General features: G+C 38.8%; 1 pseudogene; it reads left to right on the top strand.

Annotated features, from left to right (window-relative positions):
* The first annotated feature begins 7,742 nt into the window (after positions 1-7,742).
* Positions 7,743-15,577, top strand: LOC120872607 (annotated as a pseudogene).
* Positions 15,578-24,057: the final 8,480 nt, after the last annotated feature.

Here is a 24,057-nt window from a genome sequence, read left to right as displayed (position 1 = left end):
GTGAGGCGATGTGAGGCCGATGGTCTCTGACGAGCGAAGGGATAAGGTCCAAGACCAAGGTCTGTGAATTGAGACCTCTGGGCTTTTAAAAGGTTGCCCAGGCTCCGGAGTACATTTCCCAGTGTCCACCGTAGCCGAGGCAACATTCTGTCCGCACCCTCTTCGGTTCAGGACCATAGGAGGGGTCGGCCGCGAGTCCCTGAGGAATATCCACATTCCCTCAGGAATTCCCTGAGGGAACCTCGAAGTCGAGTGAGTCTAAGACCCGGGAGCGGAGTGAACCCTGAGAGGCCCAGGCCGCGGGGCAGGGCAGTGAGGGGCTAAAGTTTCCAGAGTTTGAGGCTTTACCAGCAATGGGATGTGGGAGGGACGATGGGGGGAAGTTGCGTGTGTGTATCCACGCGCCCGAGGGATCCTAGCAGCGAACCTTGGGTGCTTGTGTGAAATTGGTGCGGGAGCAAGGTATGGGAACCGTGGAGGGATATGTGTGCATAGTGCGATGGGGACGAGAGCCGTAGGTGATTGTAATGGACCTTTTAGATGTGACTGTGCACGTGTATGATTGTGACTGTGTCACCAAGTCGTGAACGTGTGTGTAAAGGTGGTAAATGTGGCAGCAGCTGTGGGGCCAGAGACAAGGAATTCAGCGTTGCGTTTAGTAACCACAGTCTTTCGTGAAGGTGTGGGGAGTAGTTTCTGTGGGGGCTGCTTGGATTGGAGTAGGATAATGTAAAATGAGGCGAGAGGAATGGGAGACTATAGACCACATATTCGAAGAGTTTTTCTGTAAATATGAGTGAAGAAATGGAACAGCAGCTAGGGAGGGAGAGAGAACAACCTATCAGTATGGTAGCGGGAATGAGCCATGAGAGAAGGAAAAGTGGTTGTACCGGTAGGGAGTAAGCCAGGCTTATTTGTAGGTGTCCTGAAATTGCAAGAATAAAAGAAGGGTAGTAGTAGCCTATGAGCTCCTCCGGGTAGCTCAGTGGTAAACAATCCTCTTGCCAATGTGCAAGAGACACGAGTTTGATCCCTGGGTTGGGAAGATGCCCTGGAGAAGAAAATGGTAACCCACTTGAGTATTCTAGCCTGAAAAATCCCGTGGACAGAAGAGCCTGGTGGGCTGCAGGCCCTGGGGTGGTAAAAGAGTCCACTGAACAACAAATCGCAACTTAGCAACTGAACAAATAGCATTGTACAGAGTAAGCCATGAGCTCAAGTTTTGGGGAAAAACAGGGAAAGAAATACTCTGTACTTGGTAGATGTCAGCAACAGTATGGCTGTTATGGGAGTTATATATAGTCTCTTGGCATGAAATTCAAAGGTAGAGCATTTGTGGAGGAGGAAGGGAGAAAGTCTGAAAGTAATAAGAGCAAGGAGGACACCTGCCCCACTTAGAGACCCAGTGGCAAGAGGCTTTTGGGGGCGGAAAACATTGAAAGGGCTACAGGAGTCCTCTGGAGAAAGCCAAGTTTCTGTTAGACCCAGAAAGGAGAAAGGATTGTTCAGGAAAGTGGTTGAAGATAAAAGAGGGGTTTGTTACTCTGAATTCCAGAGGATATACTGGAAAGTCTCAGGAATTGAGGGATGAGAAAATGGGACGTCCAACTGATGGGGAATATAGTGTCTGTAAAGAGAGATCACCCAGGAGCCTAGGGCTTATTACAATATGATGGGCATAAACATGGGTACAGGGGATACTGATGCTTATTCTGATTGGATTCACAGCTGTGTTGAAGAGGTAGTATTAGGGTAGAATGAGGTGGACTTTTGAGTATTCCCTTGAAAAGAGGAAAGTCGAGGATAGAACATTTAAGAATGGTTGGAGTAGGCAGAATAATGTCCTTGTAAAGATGTCCCTGTAATATCCCTGTCCAGAACCTGGGCACCTATGAATATGTTAATTACAAGGCAAAAGGAACTTTGCAAGTGGGATTAAATTAAGAGTTTTGAAGTGGGGAGATTATCCTAGACTATCCCTTTGGGCCCAAACTATTCACTTGGATCCTTAAAGTCAGTGGACTTTTTCCAGCTGAATTTAGAGTTGCAGGGAGATGTGATCACAAAAGAATGGTTAGAGAGATACAAAGTTGCTGGTTAGATCAAGGAAGTTAGCCTCAAGCCCAGGAGTGTTGGTGGCCTCTAGGAACTGGAAAAACCTAAGGAAATTAATTCTCCCCTAGAGCCTGCAGAAAGGAACACAGGCTTGCCAACACCTTGCTCTTACTTAGCCGAGTGAGAACCATGGCAGACCTCTATCTAACTGTAAGGTGATTAAGTTTTATTGTTTTAAGCCACTGCATTTGTGATTGCTTGTTACTCAGTAGTAGAAAACTAATACAGTGGTATAGTTTCTTAGACTCAGTATCATGGAAGAGTTTGAGCCATGTGCCATGAGGGGAACTCAATGCTTATTGATAAAATTTAGGACTTTAGGTAAAGCACATAGGCCCCCTCTTGTAATGTACTGTTTTGCTGCGTTATGATATTGAAATTTAATGAATTTGTCTTTGTGATCTAATATATAGTCAGTCTATAGGTATTTGTTTTGCACTTGATTTATCTTAAATTGAGAAAAATATATTAAAATTCATTTTAATATGAATTATCAATGAAATTAATTATCAGTGAAATTTTATCTTGTATCAACCTGTAACTTCTGCTTTATGAAAGTTCCAGTTAGTTGATGTATAGATATTCATAATTATTATATGTTTATTGTGAATTGTAAACTTTAGTATTTTAGCATCCTCAAGATCATAGCCCTTGGTTATTTTGTTTGCATTTGCTTTGAATATATTTCTTCATAATTTATAAAATAAATCTTTTATTGAAGTTTATCATATATATAGACGTATACACAGTGATGCAAACAACCAATAAAACCAAAACGGTACACCTTGAATCACCACAAAGGGAACATCCATGTAATAAGCACCCAGATCAAGAAATAAATCATTGCCTACATTCCAGAAGCCCCTGCTGTGCTCCTGTTCAGTCAGTAGATTCCCCATAGTAACCACCAAACATCAGTTTTGTCTGTTTCTGAACATATGTGTATGTGAAGTCATACAGTAGAGAGCGTTTTGTGTTGACTTCTTTGTTCAACATTATGTTTGTGAGATTCATCCATATTGTTTTATGTAAATTTAGCTTACTGTTTGCCTTGCTGAATGCACTGGTATTCCAGTACATGAACATACCAACTATATTTGTCCATTCAACAGTTGTTATACAGTTGGTTGACATTTGGCCTGTTTCCAGATTTGGACTTTCACGAATAATGATGCTAGGAGCATTCTTCCACTTGTCATCTTCTGTTCATATGTATTTGTTTCTTAGGTCTATTTCTCGAGAAACTTGCTGGATCATAGGGTATGTGAATCTGCTTTAAGCAGATACAGTCCGTTTTCCAAAATGCACAAAATCAGTACTCCAATCAACAGTTTATGCAAGTTTCAGTTGCTTCACTTTCTCATTAACACGTGGTATTATTTTTGCCACTGTAAAATTTTTGCCAATATGGTGGATATATATGCAGTGGTATTGCGTTGTGGTTTTCTTAACTTATGACTAATGAAGTTGAGTGCTTTTGTTTTAATGTCTCTTGACCATATTCTTCCCAAAGGATATCTTCCTTTGGCAAATACCTGTTTAAGTCCTTTGGCCTTCCTTTGTGGAGTGTCTGTTCAAGTTTTGGGGAGCTTGTCTGCCTTTTTACTGTTGATTCTTAGGAGTTCTTTATTTGGAGTTCTGTAGTTTGGATATGAATCCTCATCAGCTATGTCTTGCAAATAATATCTCCCAGTCCATTTTCACTCCTTTTCTGAGAAATTACTTTTTAAAATATAGTCTGAAAAAAATATATAATCTGAATTATTTTTCCCCCTGTGGTTTGTGCTCTCTACCCTGTTAAGAAATCTTAATTCTCTCCTTTGATTTGTATTCCATCTCTAGAGGCTCTGCTTAGTTGCAAGTTGGATCACTTCTCTTTTTTTAAATTAATGTGATTAAAGTGTAGATGATTTCCAGTGTTGTGTTAATTTCTGCTGTACAGCAAAGTAACTCAGTTATACATATATTCTTTTTCACATTCTTTCCCAGCATGGTTTATCATCGGATATTGAATATAGTTCCCTCTGCTATGCAGCAGGTCCTTGTTCATCCAAACTATTATATATATAATAGTTTACATCTGCTAATCCCAAACTCCCAATTCTCTCCTACCCTCCCCCACACCCCCCTTGGCAACTCAAGTCTATTCTTTATGTCTGTGAGTCTGTTTCTGTTTTGTTAGATACATTCTTTTGTGTCATATTTTAGATTCCACATATAAGTGATACCATATAGTATTTGTCTTTCTGTTTCTGACTTAACTTCACTTAGTGTGATAATGTCTAGGTCCATCCATGTCTTTGCAAATGGCATTTTTTCATTTTTGAAATGGCTGGGTAGTATTCCCTTGTATATATATGTACCACTTCTTCTTTATCTATTCATCTGTTGATGGACACTTGCATTTTTTTCCCATGTATTGGTAATTGTAAATAGTGCAGCTATGAACAGGGGGCAGGGATATGTATCTTTTCAAATTATAATTCTGTTTGGGTATATACCCTGGATTGGGATTGCAGAATCATATGGCAACTCTGTTTTTAGTTCTTTGAGGAATTTCCATTCTGTTTTCCATAGTGGCTGCACCAATTTACATTCCCACCAAGAATGTAAAAGAGATTTTCTTGCTCCACACCCTCTCCAGGATTTATTATCTGTAGATTTTAATGATGGCTATTCCAACTGGAGGGCTTCCCAGGTGGCTCAGTGGTAAAGAATCTGCCTGCCAATGCAGGAGACACTGGAGACGTGAGTTCAACCCCAGCATCAGGAAGATCCCCTGAGGAAGAAAATGGCTACCCACTCCAATATTCTTGCTTGGAAAATGCCAAGGACAGGGGTGCCTGGTGGGCTATAGTCCATGGGGTCGCAAAGAGTCCAAAACGACTGAGCATGCACACATGCATCCTGGCAGATGTGAGGTGATACCTCATTATAGTTTTGACTTCCATCTCTAATTGATTAGTGATGATGAGCATCTTTTCACGTGCCTGTGTCTTCTTTGAAGAAATGTCATTTAGATCTTCTGCCCATTTTTCAATTGGATTGGTTTTCTTTGTTGTTGTTATTGAATTGTATGAGCTGTTTGTATATTTTGGAAATTAAGCCTTTGTTGGTTGCATCATTTGCAAATACTTTCTCCCAGTCTGTAGGTTGTCTTTTTGTTTTGTTTATGGTTTTCTTGCTGTGCAAAAGCATATAAGTTTGATTAGGTCTCATTTGTTTATTTTTGCTTTTGTTTCTATTGTCTTGGGAGACTGACCTAAGAAAACATTGGTATGCTTTATGTCAGAGCATGTTTTGCCTATGTTCTCTTCTAGGAGTTTTATGTTGTCTTGTCTTATATTTAAGTCTTTAAGCCATTTTCTATTTATTTTTTGTGTGGTGTGGGGGTGTGTTCTAACTGCATTGATTTACATGTGGCTCTGCAAGTTGAACCACTCTGACTTTCATTTTTTTCTTCCTATAGTTGTCATCTGTTTGTTTCATTTTGCTCCATTTGCTAATGTTTATATCTCTTGTTCCATGCTGCACTTTCTGTAGTATTTGTCATACCTTTTGCTCTTTGTAGTTTATTTTTCAAGTCTGAAGTGGTTTTGCCTAATATTCTCTTTCATTCTTGAATTCTACTAGCTTTCATATGTGGTATGCCTATCACGTCCTCCTCTTTCCTGGAATCATTGTACCATTTGTGCATGTAGTCTTGCTTCTGAGCTGTGATTGTACCATAAATTCTTAAAATTCATATTGAAATGTTGGGTAACAATTTTAATATTCTCTGAAATTTTTAGTGAGTTTTCTTTATACATGGGGAATTGGGGCACTCTTCAAACTTTTATCTAACTATATTTTTGGACACGATGTTTCTAATTTTGTTTTTGGGATGTGATTTTATTTTTCTTTTTGGTGTATGTGTCACTGGCACTTTCCTACGAAAAGGCAAATGGGGCAGAGGTTCTGCTCAAGAGTTCCTTCCCCTGTTTCTACAGTAGGAGATAGTTTCTTTAAAAGCTAGCCCCTCTGAATAGTCAGGCCTTCTTTGCTGTTTACGACCTAACCTGGTGCAGGAAGATTCCTACTATCAGCTCTGATAGTTTCTTCTTTGCTGAAATTAAAAAATATCATCAAGCTCCCAGTTCAATGAAGCTAGCATTACCCTGATTCCAAAACCAAGCAAAGCCTATCTTGTATAAATATGACACAAAAATCCTCAATGAAATACTAATAAACCAAATTCAGCAATGTATAAAATGAATTATACAACATGATTGAGTGGAATATATCCCACATATGCAAGGTTATCTGAACATCCAACAATAATGTAACAGCTGAAGGACACAGGATTTCTTTTTGAGGTGATGAAAATATTCTGAAATTGAGCTGTGGTGGTAGCACGTATGTTAATTTTCTAAAAAAAAAAAACCAAAAACACTGAACTGCTTATTTTAAATGCATTGATTGTAGGGTATATGGATTTTATATCAGTTAAGCTGCTTAAAAAATAAAAGAATACAGCCTATATATTTTGAATTTTTCCACCTTTAATCCCTCTGTCATCTCCATGCCTCTTTTTACTACCTGCACCATCGATCACCTCCTTTTCATAGCATTTCTGCTCACAGAAACTCTCATTCAGCGTGGTCTACTCCTCATAAGAATGAATATTTCTTAAGTCTTCTTTGAGAGAATGTCTCTTTAGATCCTCTACCCATTTTTTGACTGGGTTTTTGTGTTTTTTTATATTGAGCTCTTTATATATTTTGGAGATCAATCCCATGTTGATTACATTGTTTACAAATATTTTTTTCCCATTCTGTAGGTTGTCTTTTCATTTTGTTTATCACTTCCCTTAGATTTGTCATGGGAGTGTTTTAGATGAAAATGAGTCAGTAAGTTTTATATACTTTGGTTGGACATGGGAGATATGAAAGGCCACTGTCATACAGGGATACACAGGAAGGCCCTGGGCAAACTCACAGGGCTCCCAGATTGGAAAATTCCCCCTGGGGGATATCTAACTTGGGGTCCTTTTTGTTAAAGGGGCTATTCAGAGCAAGTCAGAATGGCCTTATCGCATATCTGAATATTCTGATCCATGTCATGATTTATCATAACTGATTGAACTGAAACTTCATCCTGCTGTAGTTTAGTCTCTTGGGTTTTGGATAGGCCAGAATTTCTGCAGATTGCCTCTGACCTTCCTTCAGGGAATAAAATGGTATTCTTAGTTCATTTGAAAGCTCTGAGGAAAGCCTGACCACTTAGGATTCCTTCCCTCTAGCTCCACTTTCTCAAAACTGCTTCAACTACATGAGAAATCCAGAAGACTAGTGACTCTTGGAATTTTAAGTTATGGCCCATGTGAGTTGGAATTGCTTCTCTCCAAAAACATAACTATTTATAATAATAATATAGAGCTTCCATGCTGGCTCAGATGGTAAAGAATCTGCCTGCAATGCCAGAGACCCAGGTTCGATCCCTGGTTCAGGAAGATCCCTGGAGATGGGAATGGCTACCCACTCCAGTATCCTTGCCTGGAGACTTCCATAGACAGAGGAGCCTGCCAAACTAAAGTCCATTGGGTTGGACACAACTGAAGTGACTTAGCTGCTGCCGCTGCTGCACACACGCATAATTATAATAAGATAACCATTTATATTACATCATGTGAATATTTTTATTCCTTATCCTTAAACTGCTTACCTGACTCACTATTCAACATGGTAAGTGATATTTGTGAAACAGTTTAGTGCCTTCTCTGTATGTCCCTCTTCTCTCCCAACATGGCATTCAATACCTCTTGTATCTTAATATTTTGACGGAGCACTGAAGGAGGAGAAATATATTCCCTTAAAGGAAATAGTAGAGACTTTTAAAGATCAAACTGTGGCTCCTGAGTCATTCTGTTATGTACCTGAAACTATCACAACATTGTTAATTGACTGTACTCCAATGTAAAATAAAATGTGGTTCATCAAAGTGGAATTGAGTGACTAAAAAGGACACACTATATGAAAGCTTTTATTTACCCTGTATGATGGGGTGTTTCATTTAGGAAAGATGAGAGTCAGTGTTAGTTGGTATTTATTTTAGTAGTGGTACTTTGTCATGCTTTTAGATAGAGGATATAAGAAGAGGTTGAGTTCAGAGAGATGTGGGATCTTGCCAAGAAACCAATGAGAGATTAATATCATTAAGAAGAAGTGCAGATGGTCAGCTACTTAGCTGATAGCCTAGAGATTTTATACATCTCCACAAAAAATGGAATTCGGCTAGGGAGTATATCTCTAAAGAATCCTTTCAAATTCAACTAATAGAAAATTCAAATAAAAGAAGGTGAAAGAAAAAAAAAACAACAACACTTTTCTCATACAATAAATCTGAAGTTAATTATTCCAGGCTGGTGTAGCCTCTTGGTGGTATCAACAAAGAACTCATATGATACCTGTTTTTCTGGGCTACCATCCAGTTGTCTTGGTGTTTGTTATAGGAAGGTCACAACATTGTTGTGACTGACAACAGGAGATTTTAAGAGCATATAGGCACTTGGTTTAAGGGACACTAATTTCCCTGTTGTTTCGTCCCCTACCCTAGAGGCAGCCAACTCTAGTTTTTGCTGAATGTGTATACCTCTTCCTGCAGTGCCCTTTTCCATTTTTGCCTGCCTATCTAAAAGGTTTACTTCACCATTGATGTTTGGGTTTGTCATTTCAGCAGCTGATGATATTCAGGGATGTAGCTATAGACTTCTCTCAAGAGGAATGGGAGTGCCCGGACTTAGAACAGAGACATCAGTACAGAGATGTGATGCTGGAGAACTACAGCAACCTGGTCTCACTGGGTAAGCTTCAGAATTTCACCCCAGAAATCCCTGATTTCTACATTGTGAATTTTTGGATTGTCTTTCAAGTGTCTCAGGGGATTTCTGACCTATATCTGGGAAAATGGTTTGTGCTTTGTACATTTGGCAGTAAGTTATCATCTTTGGGAACCTCCATCTTCCCCATCCTTTATGCCTTTTTCTTGCCCTTCTTAGTAGCTAAGGGACTTAGGAAACCCTTACCAGGTGGTAATTTCCTATTTCTTATTTTTTGACCAGGACTTCGCATTTATCAGCATTTATCAGTATTCTTTACTGGAGAAGGGAAGAGAACCCTGGATGGCTTTGAAGGATGAGACTTGCCCAGGTGAGTGAGGGCTGAACAAGGAGGCCATCACTGCAGATAATAGCCCAGATGTTTAGTGAGGCAGCAGCATCTCTGTAATATTGGTCTAGAGTTTCCTCCTCAGAGGCCAAAAGCCTGTGGATAAAGGCCTGAAACCTAGAAATAAAAGTAACCTTTTCCATGTGAGTGAGTGAGTGAGTGAAGTTGCTCAGTCATGTCCGACTCTTTGCAACCCCATGGATTGTATCCCTATCAGGCTCCTCTGTCCATGGGATTTTCCAGGCAAGAATACTGGAGTGGCTTGCCATTTCCTTCTCCAGAGGATCTTCCTGACCCAGGGATTGAACCTGGGTCTCCCACATTGTAGGCAGACGCTTTACCGTCTGAGCCACCAGGGAAGTCCATGTGAAGTTCCAAATAAATCTCTTCACCTCAAAATACCACTCCATTTCAGTGCTCTCATTTTTCCTTCATGTTACAGAAAGATAGGTGCCATTGTTTTTCTCCAGTGGTCAATGGTTTAGGGTCAGTTTCTTCCCATTTCTCTTCACCCCCCCCGTTTAGATATTTGTAAATTTCTTCACTCACTGAAAAAAAAATTTTGACTCTATTTTTCATTTTACCTGTTACCTCTTGAATTTCTCTTATTTTGCATAGTTTTTGCTTGCTGCTACATTTCCTTCATTAATTAATTCTTTCTTTTAAGCAATGTTTATTAATTTTCCTAATTTCATTTTAGGTTAAGAAGGGTTAACAAAGAATCTGTAATCAATTAAGAAATGTGGTATTCTTTTCTGTAACTGGAACAATTTCATTAACTTCTGCAAAGCAGTCTCTATGTTAAGAGAAGGCTTCATAGGCTGCTTTGTTATGGTTTCTGGTTACAGTGAAGAGGAAATGGCAAGAGAGGTTAGGGCTAATGAAAGACAATAAGCAGAGAATACAGTGTCATAAAAAGCCAGTCCTGCCTGTCAAAAGGAAGCAAGGGGTATATTTGGCAAGAGGATGGTAATTGGTGAATTTTCTATTATATAGGCAAGCATCAAATCGAAATAATTTACTCTTGAAGCTTCTTTTTTATTTGAAATATCAAGGAAGGAAATTTAATTCCTTATTGGAGTCATGTAGTGGCTCGGTTGGTAAACAATCTGCCTGCAATGCAGAAGACCCAGGTTCAATCTGTGGGTCGGGAAGGTCCCCTGGAGAAGGGAATAGCAACCCACTCCAGTATTCTTACCTGGAGAATTCCACGGACAGAGGAGCTGGTGGGCTATAGTCCATGGGGTCACAAAAAGTTGGACATGCCTGAGTGACTAACACTTCTAAATTTCTGAACCTATATTGATGTGTTTCTTTAAATTAAATTAATTTATTTATTGATTTTTGGCTGTGCTGAATCTTCATTGCTGCATGGGCTTTTCACTAGTTGCAGTGAGCAGGGTCTACTCTTCGTTGTGGTGCACAGGCTCCTCATTGCGGTGGCTTCTCTTATTGCAGGTCACAGGCTCTAGGTGCAGGCTTCAGTAGTTGTGGCTTGTGGGCTAATAGTTGTGATCCCCAGGCTCTACAGAACAGGCTCAGTAGTTGTGGTACGTGGACTTAGTTGCTCTGTGGCATGTGGGATCTTCCTGGATCAGGGATTGAACCTGTGCTTCCTGCATTGGCAGGCAGTTTCTTAACTGCTAGATCACCAAGGAAGCTCAAACATAATTATTTTTAAACTCTGTCTCATAACTCCAATATTTAGAATCCCTATAGATCCGTTTCTGTTCTCTGTTGTTTCTATAATTTCTGCATTCGTATTGTATGGTTATTTTAATTTTGTGCAACACTTATCTGCAAAATGTGAAACTAATGACTAGGTTATCTTCTTTTATAGAGAACTTTGTATGCTACAAAGTTCTGAAACATTTTTGTTGTTATCTCAATCCATTGCCCTCCTTGGTCACTGGGATGATTTGAAACTGATCTGTAGTTCCTGTGTAGGTCTGCCTCTCTTTTACCCACATTCCTAGGTTATGGTCCTTGAGTTAGAAGTCAACGTGAGAGATGTTTAGGACCCCCCCTGTAGACCAACCCTAGATACCAATCTCTATTACTTTAGCCTTGAGAGATGTTGTATGTTCTATCAGTCTCTAAGTCAAATGACCCTGATGCTGGCAGAGATTGAAGGCAAAAGAAGAAGAGGGCAGCAGAGAATGAGATGGTCGGATAGCATCATCAACTTAATGGACATAAACTTGAGCAAACTCCAGGAGATAGTGGAGGACAGAGGAGCCTGGATTGTTACAGTCCATGGGGTCTCAGGGAGTCAGACACGACTGCGCGACTAAGACATGGAATTGCAAAGAGTCCGATATGACTGTGATACTGAACAACAACAAAGCCAAATGCTAATACCAGTATACTTTCAATAATAAAAATTGGATAAGCCCTTCAGTATATTCACATAGTAGTAGTTGTAGTACTTTCTTGCTTTGTTCTTCTAAAATATTTTACCAGTAAGTTTGATATCCCATGGAGGTTTAGTAAAGGTCATCTGGGAAAGAACTTAAAGCATAAAATCAAATGGAAGAGCAGTGCTATAAACTGAAGAAATAAACAAAAACACCTTGGCTGGGATCATCTGACAAAATATAACTTGGCTAAGCCCAGTGGAGAAAATGAGCAAGGCAAAGTATTTAAATGTGGAAAGACAAATGAGTAAGTAGGTATGATTTTCCATTTCTCTGAACATAGATATGCTTTTGTTTGCTCTTACCTGTACAGAAAGTGATATAGAATTATGTGTACTCATTTCAGTAGAGATGAAAGGGATTAGACAATGAGGTGTATCATTAGTACATTGTTATCACATTGTCCCAGTTGTGCTTCCTGGTTCCTGATTTTTTTGGTATTATCCTTTACTCCATCCTTTGGCTCCCTTTGCCCTTCTTTGATCTGTAGTTTATTTTTTTAATGCCTAACGTGCTAAATGTTGATTATACCATACTGGGTAAAATAGTCTTAAGTCTTTAAATTGATATCCCACGATTGGTACAGTACCAGAACAGTCTTTTTTTATTTACTCCTCAGATGAATTTGACCTGAACAAAACTTTGTATATCTAATCACCTGCCTTGGCTTTTTTAGTTCTTTTAAATTTCTATTTATTTCTTTCCCTTTTTTCAGATTGTCCAAAATTTATGGATTTGTTAAGCCACTAATATTTCATATGCTCTATTTACTTTAGGATTTATTCCTATATCTACATTGAAAACCTTAATTCTTTCTGAACAGAAAAACAGTATGAATTTATCTTCTTATCTTTCAGACATGCAATCCAGGTATCAGACCAAGAAGTTATCACCAAAAAATGGCATTTTTGACAGAGAAATATCTCAATGGGAAATAATGGAAATTTGTAAAAGACAAATGTTTATGTTTTAGAGGTGATTGGCAAAGCAAAGGTCAGTTTGAAAGACAACAGGAAAATCAGGAAGAATGTTTGAAGCAAGTTACACTCAATTGTAAAAATAAGTCCCACTTTTAATCTTCATCAGAGATTTAATACAGTAAAGAAAGTGAATGAATTTAAAGAGTGTAAGAAAGCCTTTTGTTCTGACTCAACTGTATTCAACATCAGTTAATTCACACTGGTGAAAAATTTTGTGAAGATAAGAAATGTGAGACCTTTTATCTTGATTCAGAACTTATTCAATATCAGACAGTTTATATTGCTAAGAAAACATATGACTGTAAAGAATGTGGGAAGGCTTTCAGTTTGTGTTCAAGTCTTACCGGTCATAGGAGAATTCATACTGGTGAAAAACCTTTTAAATGTAAAGAATGTGGGAAGACCTTTAGATTTCATTCACAATTTAGTGTCCATAAGCTTATTCATACTGGTGAGAAATATTATGAATGTAAGAAATGTGGGAAGGCCTTTAGCTGTGGCTCAGACCTTACTAGACATCAGAGAATTTTTACTGGTGAAAAACCCTATGAATGTAATGAATGTGGAAAGGCCTTTAGTCAGCAATCACATCTTACTAAACATCAGAGAATTCACACTGGTGAAAAACCTTATGAATGTGAAGAGTATGGGAAAGCTTTTGCTTGTGGCTCACGCTTAATTCAACATCAGAGAATTCATACTGGTAAGAAATCTCATGAATGTAAAGAATGTGGAAAGGCCTTTATTCGTGGTTCAAATCTTGCTCAACATCAGAACGTTCATGTTGGTAGCAAACCCTTTGAATGTGAGAAATGTGGGAAAGCCTATATCTGGAGTTCACACCTGGCTCGACATCAGTGAATTCATACTGGTAGGAAGCCTCATGAATGTAAGCAATGTGGGAAGACTTTTATATGGGCCTCATACCTTGCTCAAAATGAGAAAATTCATAATGAAAGGAAACCCTCTGAATGTAGGGCATGTGGAAAGACCTTTCTTCATGGTTCAGAGTTTAATTGACATCAGAAAATTCATACCAGTGAGAGAAACTATGAATGTAAGGAATGTGGAAAGACTTTTTTTCGTGGTTCAGAACTTAATCAACATCAGAAAATCCGTACTGGAAAGAGATCATATGAATGTGAAGAGTGTGGAAAAGCCTATTGAGTTCACAACTTACACGACATCAGAGAATACATACTGGTGAGGAACCTTATGTATGTAAATCTGTGGGAAATCTTTTATCTGGGGTTCACAGCTAACATGACATAGCAAAATTCATGATGATGCAGAACCCTATAAATGTAAGGAAAGTGGCCAGATCTTTAGCCACCATTTGTTTTTTGCTGAACAGAAAATTCACAATGATGGGAATCTCTATCAATGGAAAGATTATGGGAACACCACTAGTCATGACTGTGACTTTGCTCAACACCAGAATATTTACACTTTTGAGAAATCCTGTGAGCATAAAGATTTTGAGATGGTGTTTTCTCCAGGCTCTCACTTTATTTCACTCTTGTGAAATCTTATGATATAAAAATGTAGGAAAAATCTTTATTCATGTTAATTGTTAATTGACTTCAGTTAATTCCTTTTTTTTTTGAGAATGGCTGTAATGTAAATAATATGGGAAGACCTTTTGACAGAGCACACAACACACTCAACAAAAGGAATTAGAAAAAATTCCTAATGCAGTGTATATTAATAGAGGAAAGCATTTACTGAGTAGTCATCAATTATAAGCTATCAGGGTAAAGCCATAAAAACGAGATGATAGCATGAATCCTTTTGAATGATTCTTAAAAGATTCTCCACATCATTTTATGCTACATAGCTTAAAGCCCAAATCATGTAGGGAAACTTTGCATTACTACATAAATCTTGTTGCACTTCCCCAAAATCATACCAAAGGCAAATTTGTCTTGCAATTAATCTGGAAAAGCCTTGAGCTATGTCATACAACTTATTTGGCATGTCTTAGTTCTGGTGTCTTTTACCTCCTAATTTTTTTGGCAGTAACTTATTTCTGTGTCTGTTTGCTTACTTATGAGATTGTAAAGGTTAAATGAGTTTGAGGATTTAAATGACTTAATGACCATCTTTAAGACTAGTATTAGACTATTTCTATGAGAAGAAAACCTTACGAGTATAATAATTACAGACAAATATGCCATCTGTATGTATGTCTTATTGAAGAGCAGAATTTTAATTCTGAAGATAAACCAGTAAAATCTAATGAAGCAAAACAAGCTTTGATTCAGTAATAATTTCATTTGCTACATAAACTTATACTATAAAGAAAGCCTTATGGTTTAGTGAAAGTGGGGTGTTGAGTGCTCAGTATTTTTTTAAGGCATTTGGAAATGATTTGTTTCTAACAAATTTCTAAAGCCAAGTGTCATTATCCATTTTATCACCACAGTTAAATTTTGCAAATTAGAAAATAGTGGAATGAATTCTGACCTCTTGGAAACTGAGGTCTACAATTGAGGTCTACTACATATATAAACAGGGCTTCCCTGGTGGAAACAATTCTCAGATTAATAAGTAAATCAAAAGTGAAATTATGGCTATTTGGATGTGAATGATAATGAAACTCCTATAAATAAAAATCTTATGACTGTAACCATAGACTTCTCAATGGAAATTGTTTTATGTATAAAACCAAGAAGATTGAGGGCAGTTTATTTCTTGTCACCACTGTATCTCTAGCTCTTAGAACAATTGCTGTCCTATTGTTGGGTCCAAATATTTGTCAAGTTAAATGATGATTACTCAAGCTAGAATAAGCAAATGCCCCCGAGTAAACTGATGAAAATGTTTAATGAAAATAAAGCCAAAATCATGGAATAAAGAACAAAAGTTTTTTATTTTAAAAGTGAAGGTTATGTATTTTATTAAAAATATATATTTATTTAATTTTTTTATTTGGCTGCACTTGGTCTTGTTGTGGCATGTGGGATCTAGTTCCCTGACCAGGGTTGGAACACAGGGCCCCTATATTGGGAACATGGAGTCTTAGCCACTGGACCACCAGAGAAGTCCCTAAAACAGAAGGTTTTATATTTTAAATCAAAATGTTTCTTTGAAGAAAACTTCTTTACTAGGCTTTTACAGTGCCTCCACATTATAGGAAAGGAGAAATGTGATATAACTATATGTTTAGAGGAATTTTTAAAGGTCATGTAAATATATGTAAACTACTGACACAATTTTTAAACTTAGAAAATTAAGTTTATTTTCTAAATGAATCATTTTCTTAAATGATTAAAATTTGAGAGTAAATGAAAAGGGCTAATTGGAAAAAAAAATTTTTTTAAGTCATGTCAGACCAGATAATTGTACAGGCTACCCCCTGAAAGAACAGAAAATCCTATGGAAAAGTTGTTCACTCATGCTAAAAGACTACCATAATTCTGATAATAAAATTAGATGTAAATAGCCCTTGAACAAAAAATTCCAGAATAATGCCACTTATACATGAAAAAATAATATGATAGTCAAATGATATTTACTCAAAATGTTTTAACTTCTGATCTGGATAGGTGGTAATTCTACAATTTAAACAACAGCAAGATATGATGAAAACATACCTTCTCAATTTAGTACTTGATTTATTCTACTTGCACGTTCTCAGTATCTTTTAGTATCACATGAGTTAAGGAATGCTGAATATGTGTATTTATATTTAGTGCATTTATAATTCAGTTATTTAGCAGTAGTTAAACAATATTAGGGAAGAGTCATTCCCTCCTGAATCAATGTCTTTTATGGAATTTCACAACTCATGGAGAAAATGAAAATTTTTATTACATGGCTTTATTATTAATAAACCATTCACGCTGACTGAATTATTTTTAAGGTGACAAGTACACCAAGAAAAATAACATTTAGAGCTCTCTGGACATCTGTATACATTTAAGTAGGAGGCATTCCTTTTTTCTTTGGCCTAGACTGCCTTGTTGAGTGTATTATCTTGCTCCTATCTCCTTCGTGGTGAATTTCTGGATCTCATTTAATTACTGAGGTACATGCTTCTTGAACTCTATTGATATGTTTGCGGATATTGATAATGTCTTCTCTAGTCTGTCTTATAGGTGACAGAATGGCCCTTAGTTTTTTCCTTGCCACCATTCTTTGCAGGAGCCATTAAACTAGGACCATTTTGGTAAAGAATGTATTAATAATTAGTCTTAATACAACTGGATAAAATGTACAGGGGGGGATTAGATTCATGCTAGGCAGTATAAAATAGGGTAAATTCCCAACAAAAGGTCTAAATATTTTTAAAGGAGGGGAAAAAAATGAAACTTTATTACAGGAAAACATGAGTGAATTCCTTTATAACTTTGGAACTGAGATATCAATAACTGTGATTCAAAAATCCAGTAGAAATGAGGAAGAAGTCAATTTTTTTGTAGAAGTAAAGCAGTATCAACAAAGATAAAGGAAAATTGTAAATTAGAGATATTTGCAACTATACCACAAACTCATATTCTTAAAGAGCCTAAAAGCTGAGATGTGAATATAAGACCACTACACTGAAATACCACTTTATACCAATCAGATGGACAGAAATCCAACAAGGTATTAAAATATTCTATTGGCAAGACTGGAAAAACAAGGACTTTCACATTGATGAAAATGTAAAATAATAGAACTAATATAGGAGAGAACTGAGCAATGTCCGTGTGTTTTATATATATATACCTTAAGACCAAGACCCTTGCTTCTAAAGATACACTGGTGAAGTTACAAAATGTGGTATGGACAATTTTTTAAAAAAAATGCTGTATGTGAGTGAAGCAGGCTAGAAGTAAGATGTCCAACATAAACTAGATGAATTAACTTCATATTTATCTAACAGTGGGATATCATGTAGCTGTATTCTAATAGGGAATTATCTTCAGGATACATTAAAGAAGAACGTAGGTATGTGGAGAATAATATGTATATTATTCTAATATTTGTGAAAGGAAGAGAGGAATGCTATATATGCCTATACTTTCAAAAATAAAATGAAAAAAAAATAATAAAATGAAACAACAGTAGGGAGAGGGCTCTGTCCCTGCCTCACAGCGTGAGAGTACAGTCACTAAAGGGCTCAGCAGCCAAGGAGTTAGAAGGCGGCAGGTGCGCCTGTCACACCCCCACAAAAGCGCACGTGCACACACTTCTGGCGCTGTGGAAGGTAAAGGGTATTAATAACCTATTTCACTTTACTCAAGTGGCTCCTCAGAGGTTCTAGAAAACCTCAGAGGTTACCAGAGCTTGAGTCTTGCAGTGATGCCTTCAGAGAAATAGAAGTCCAGGACTGAAAAAGCGGCAGAAGTCTAACAAGTAGTGTCTAGATTTCTCAGACAGAGCTCTGGCTCAGATGTGGTGACGGTGAGTACCGGGTTGTTACTCAAAGGGATTCAAGGATGTGATGCTTGCTTTATGGTCATGGTGGGTATATGTGTCCGTGTGTGTGCGCAGGTGCATGCACAAGTATCCTCTACTGGGGAAGGGAAGACTGTGCTTGAGTCTGAGAAATGCCAGTGGATAATCCTATAATCTATCTGGGATTGTTAAAGTGTCTGGGGATGATGTGACTATAGCTTTAAGGGTGATGTCTGGGATTAATCAGTCTATGACTATTTTATAACTTGTTAAGAAAATGATTTTTCTTTATTTGCATGGTTCTGTACTTAGATTCCTATGAAATTATAGAAGTGTTAAGTGAAAGATACATGGGGAGTTCATTTGTAGCAGTGAATGTGCGCATAGTATTATAAGAATGGGTATGATTGTGTCATCATGCAGCTCTGTGTAATAGTGATGTCTTTAAGTTTCAGTGTCCTCGCCTATAAAACAAAGCTAACATTCATACAGTGTTGTCCAATAGAAATTTCTGCAGAACTGGATTACATATTCAATATCTGCGCTATCCAGTACTGTAGCCACTGGCCACATTTGTCCACTAAGCACCTGAGATGAGACTAATTTGACTGAGGGATGAAATTTTAAATTTTGTTTAATATATTTAAATAGCTATTGTGTTGAAAACCATGAAAGTGTTAGTTGCTCAGTCGTGTCTGTTTCTTTCAACCCCATAGACTAGATTGCCAGGCTCCTCTGTCCGTGGACTTCTCCAGGCAAGAATACTGGCGTATAGCCATGCTCTTCTCCAGGGGAACTCCCCAACCCAGGGATTGAACGCGAGTCTCCTGCATTGCAAGCAGATTCTTTATGGACAGTCCATGGGGTCGCTAAGAATCATGACTGAGCGACTTCACTTTCACTTTTCACTTCCATGCACTGGAGAAGGAAATGGCAACCCACTCCAGTGTTCTTCCCTGGAGAATCCCAGGGACGGGGGAGCCTGGTGGGCTGCCATCTATGGGGTCGCACAGAGTCGGACATGACTGAAGCGATTTAGCAGCAGTAGCAGTAGCAGCAGTGCGTTGTAAGAATGAGTCTGGAGACAGTGGTAGAGACATCAAGGGTTTATTGAACAGGGAATCTTTCAAGTCTGAAGCGAAGTTCCCAGGGTGATACTCCGCTGTGTATGGCAGACAGCAGGCAGGACTTACACAGCATCACTCTGGGGGAAGGAGGAAGTTACCTATTAGAGGAAGAATGGATGTTGGTGGACTTATCAGTTTCCAGGGAAACCAGTAGAGGAGCACTTGCTGAGTTTTGATTAACAACCATCGAGAGCATGGTGATCAACTAGCATAGTGGCGCCACTGTGTTCTTGATCTCCGAGAGAGAGCTGTGCGCCATGACTTGAAGCAACATCTTAGTTCCCTATCCAGGAATTGGATCTGCATAGCCTGGATGAAAACCAGGAATTCTAGCCATTAGACCACCATGGGCTAGAGGCTAGAAGCAAAATTGGTCTGGCTCTTGTCTGGGTTGAAAACGAATTTCTCAAGGAGGCAAAAACTGTAAAAAACAGGTACAAAATTTATATTATTAGAGACATGGCACAGCTAGTGGGCAGGAGGCCTAACTTAGCTGTCCAGCCCCTTAGTGGTGCTCTGTGCAGGGATCATGCACATTACCGTGCTTTTACTCCCAGAACCTCAGAAATGGCAGTTGGTTTCGTATCCTGTTGTTCATAATTGCCCCAACTGTGCACATGTGCAATTCTTAGTCCCTTATAGTTTGTTATTATGTTGCTCAAGGAGATGTTTGTCCTGGTGCAAGCACTCTGGTAGAGGGATCCAGGTCCCAGCCTACCTTCTGGAGAAACTGAGGCAATGGACAGCCTCAGTGGTGACCAGCGGCAGTGTCAGAACTACTGCGTGTCCAGTGCTGTGAACCCAGACATCTCGTATTCTACTTTCTTTGTATGCCTGTGAAAGTTGAGGGACCAGGATGGTAGTGGAGACTGGATTTTGACCCATCTTCAAAAACACCAGATGTCTCATGCACCTCTTTCCCTGGCGACTGCCATTCCCCACAGAAGGCACGTGAAAAGGAGAGAACTGCTGCTGTACATGAAAAAATCAAATTGAAGAATTTGTACTTCCTCTTTGTTCCATGAAATGCATTTTAGTTTTTCAGTATATGGAAATAGCTGGTGTCCCCTTGAAACAGTTTCACTGATTTACCCCTAAGTCTTCCTTCCACAGGGAAAGTCAGAGGTTCTAGGCCCAGATCCCATTCCCCAATGCACCCTAATAATTAATCCTTCTGATTAATTATTTACATTATGTAAATAATTCTTCCTGTTGGCTTTTTGTTAAACATTCTTTGGGTGTAGAAAAGCAAATCTGGAGGATTACAGACAATTATTTCAGACAATCTCTTATTAAAGAAGAGAATATACCTGCTCGGAATCACACACTGGATATTCTTAATCTTCTACAAAGGCTTGTGATCAAAAGCAAATAGGGTAGGAGATAGTTTGACTCATTTCGATCAGTGACACGGACTTTGCTTTGTGAAACTGTTAAGAGTAGGAATGCAGTTAGTGGTTTGAGAGGTTTGTTTCAACTAGGGTGGGTACACCACCACACCTCTAGATCAGAACACCTAACACAGGAGTTTTGTAGTACTGACCAGGTCTAATTTCTGGTTTGTTTGCATAACTTTGTTTCAGACTTCCTTTTTGTGTGGTGTGTGAGCAGGATGGTATAACGGGTAAGAGTATAGATCTAATACCTGGGTTAAAATTCTAGCACTAACACTTGCTAGGTTTGTGAGCTGCTTCAGTAGTTTATTCAGCCTCTCCTTGCCGTAGTTTTTCTCTTTCTTCTTTTCAAAATATTTTTAAAGACTATTTTTAAGAGAAGTTTTAGGTTTACAATAAAACTGAGAGATACTGAGATTTCCCACATACTGCCCACCCCAGTACATACACAGCTTCCCTCATTATTAAAAACCTCCACTAGAGCCCTACAATTTTTTTAAACCAAGGATTCACCCAAAGGCCATAATTTACCTTGTTGTACATTCTGTGGTTTGGGACAAATGTATAGTGACATATATCCACCATTCCAACCTCATAGAGTTTTTTTTCAAAATTTTAATTATTTTTTGGCCACACCATACTGCATGCAGGATCTTCATTCCCCAACCAAGGAGTGGCAGTGTGGAGTCCCAACCACTGGACTGCCAGGGAAGTCCCCATAGAGTACTTTCACTACCCGAAGAATTCTCTATGCTCTGCCTATTCATCTCCACACACCCCTAACAAACACTGATCTTTCTGCTGTCTATAGATTTGCTTTTTTGCAGAATGTCCTATAGTTGTAATCAGACACTATGTAATCTTTAAAGATTGACTTCTTCCACTTGGTATTATGCATTTAAATCTCCTTCATGTGTTATCATGGCTTGATAGCTTATTTCTTTTTAGCACTGAATAAAAGCTCAAAATTCAGAAAACTAAGATCATGGCATCCGGTCCCATCACTTCATGGTAAATAGATGGGGAACCAGTGGAAACAGTGGCTGACTTTATTTTTTTGGGCTCCAAAATCACTGCAGATAGTGAGTGCAGCCATGAAATTAAAAGATGCTTGCTCCTTGGAAAGAAAGTTATGACCAACCTAGACAGCATATTAAAAAGCAGAGACATTACTTTGCCAATAAAGGTCTGTCTAGTCAAGGCTATGGTATTTCCAGTAGTCATGTACGGATGTGAGAGTTGGACTGTAAAGAAAGCTGAGCGCCGAAAAATTGATGCTTTGAACTGTGGTGTTGGAGAAAACTCTTGAGAGTCCCTTGGACTGCAAGGAGTTCCAACCAGTCTATCCTGAAGGAGATCAGTCCTGAGTGTTCATTGGAAGGACTGATGTTGAAGCTGAAATTCCAATACTTTGGCCACCTGATGCGGAGAGCTGACTCATTTGAAACGACCCTGATGCTGGGAAAGATCGAGGGCATGAGAAGGGGACGAAAGAGCATGAGATGGTTGGATGGCATCACCGACTCAATGGATATGAGTTTGGGTAAACTCTGGGAGTTGGTGATGGACAGGGAGGCCTGGCATGCTGCAGTCCATGGGGTCACAAAGAGTCAGACATGACTGAGCAACTGAACTGAAGTGAATAGTCCGTTGTCTGGAGGTATCACACTTTTTCCACTCACCTACTGAAAGTCATCTTGGTTGCTTCTAAGTTTTGACAGTTATGAATAAAGCTGCTGTATCTGTGTACAGGTTTTTGTGTAAACCTAAGTTTTCATCTACTTAAGGATCTTAATTGCTGGGTTGTATGATAAAGAAAGAGTATGTTGGACTTCCCTGGCCATCCAGTGGTTACGATTCCATGCTTCCACTGCAGGGGTCTGGGTTTGGTCCCTGGTCAGGGAACTAAGATCCTGCATGCTGCACAGCGTAGTCCAAAAAAAAAAAAAAAAAGTCTGTTTACTTTTGTAAAACCACCACCAAATTGTCTTTCAAGGTGGCTGTGCCAGTTTCCTAACTGGAAGATACCTACTTCATAGCATTGTTATGAGGGTTAGATGAGTTAATAGTGTAAAGTCCTTAGAATAGCCCCTGGCACATATTAAAAGCTCAGAAAACACTGCCTGTTATGTGGTAATTCTGGGTCATTCCCACTTAGCTTTCTGTAGATCAGAAACAATGACAGTGTAAACTTAAATACTTGTAGGTAAGAAAGTGAAGCAAATGCTAAAGTCATGTAGAATGTTACTTAACTCCATGACAGTTACCTTTGTTTATGGGTTTTCATAGTTTCAAGAGGAACTAAAGAACCTCTTGATGAGGGTGAAAGAGGAGAATGAAAAAGCTGGCTTAAAACTCAACATTCAAAAAACTAAGTTCATGGCAAATAGATGGGGGGAAAGTGGAAAGAGTGAGAGACTTTATTTCCTGGAGCTCCCAAATTACTGCAGACGGTGACTGCAGCCATGAAATTAAAAGACGCTCACTCCTTGGAAGGAAAGCTATGAACAACCTAGACAGCGTATTAAAAAGCAGAGAAAAAAAAAAAAAGCAGAGAAATCACTTTGCCAGCAAAGTTACATATAGTCAAAGCTATGGTTTTTATAGTAGTCATGTATGAGATGTGATGAGATGGACCATAAAGGTGGCTGAGTGTTAAAAAGAACTGATGCTTTTGAATTGTGGTGTGGGAGAAGACTCTTGAGAGTCCCTTAGACAGCAAGATCAGACCAGTTTCAATATTCATTGGAATGACTGATGCTGAAGCTCTAATACTTTGGCCACCTGCTGCTGGCAAAGATCGAGGGCAAGGGGAGAAGGGGGTGACAGAGGATGAGATGGTTGGATGGCATCACCGACTCAACGGACAATGGACATGAGTTTGAGCAAACCCCAGGAGAGTGAAGGACAGGGAAGCCTAGTGTGCTGCATTTCATGGGGTCATAAAGAGTCGGACACAATTTAGTGACTGAACAATAGGGAATGCTGCTATGTTAGGGATTCAGTGTTTTTCTCTGCAGGCAGAACGAGCACCCAGCAGTGGCCACAGTCAGGTGGCCCTGGTGAATGGAAGTCCATGTTGCTGAGCCCATGCAGAATGTCCATCCCCTGCCACCACTATGTTCATAAGCCCATTGGATGATAATGGGGGCGGGGGGCGGTGACTGGGAAAAGAAACAGTTACCCACAGAACAGACCCTCCTATCCACTTGATTATTAAATCCTCTGCTGAGGTCAGCCTTCAGTGAGCAATTACACAGGACACAAATAACTTCAAATGTTTTGCCCAGAGAAGCCTATCCACACTTCTCTTTCCCACATTTCACTGTCACCAGATTTTCAATTATCTTCCTTCCACTATTATTTCACGTCTTACTATCCATTCCCATACTTGTTCCCTGGATTTCTGTCTGTACAAATTAGAAAACTGAAGT

This window comes from Oryx dammah, unplaced genomic scaffold (assembly GCF_014754425.2).
Source record: "Oryx dammah isolate SB20612 unplaced genomic scaffold, SCBI_Odam_1.1 HiC_scaffold_13, whole genome shotgun sequence".
In the NCBI taxonomy this organism is placed as follows: domain Eukaryota; kingdom Metazoa; phylum Chordata; class Mammalia; order Artiodactyla; family Bovidae; genus Oryx; species Oryx dammah.
This window is presented reverse-complemented; position numbering and strand designations above follow the sequence as displayed.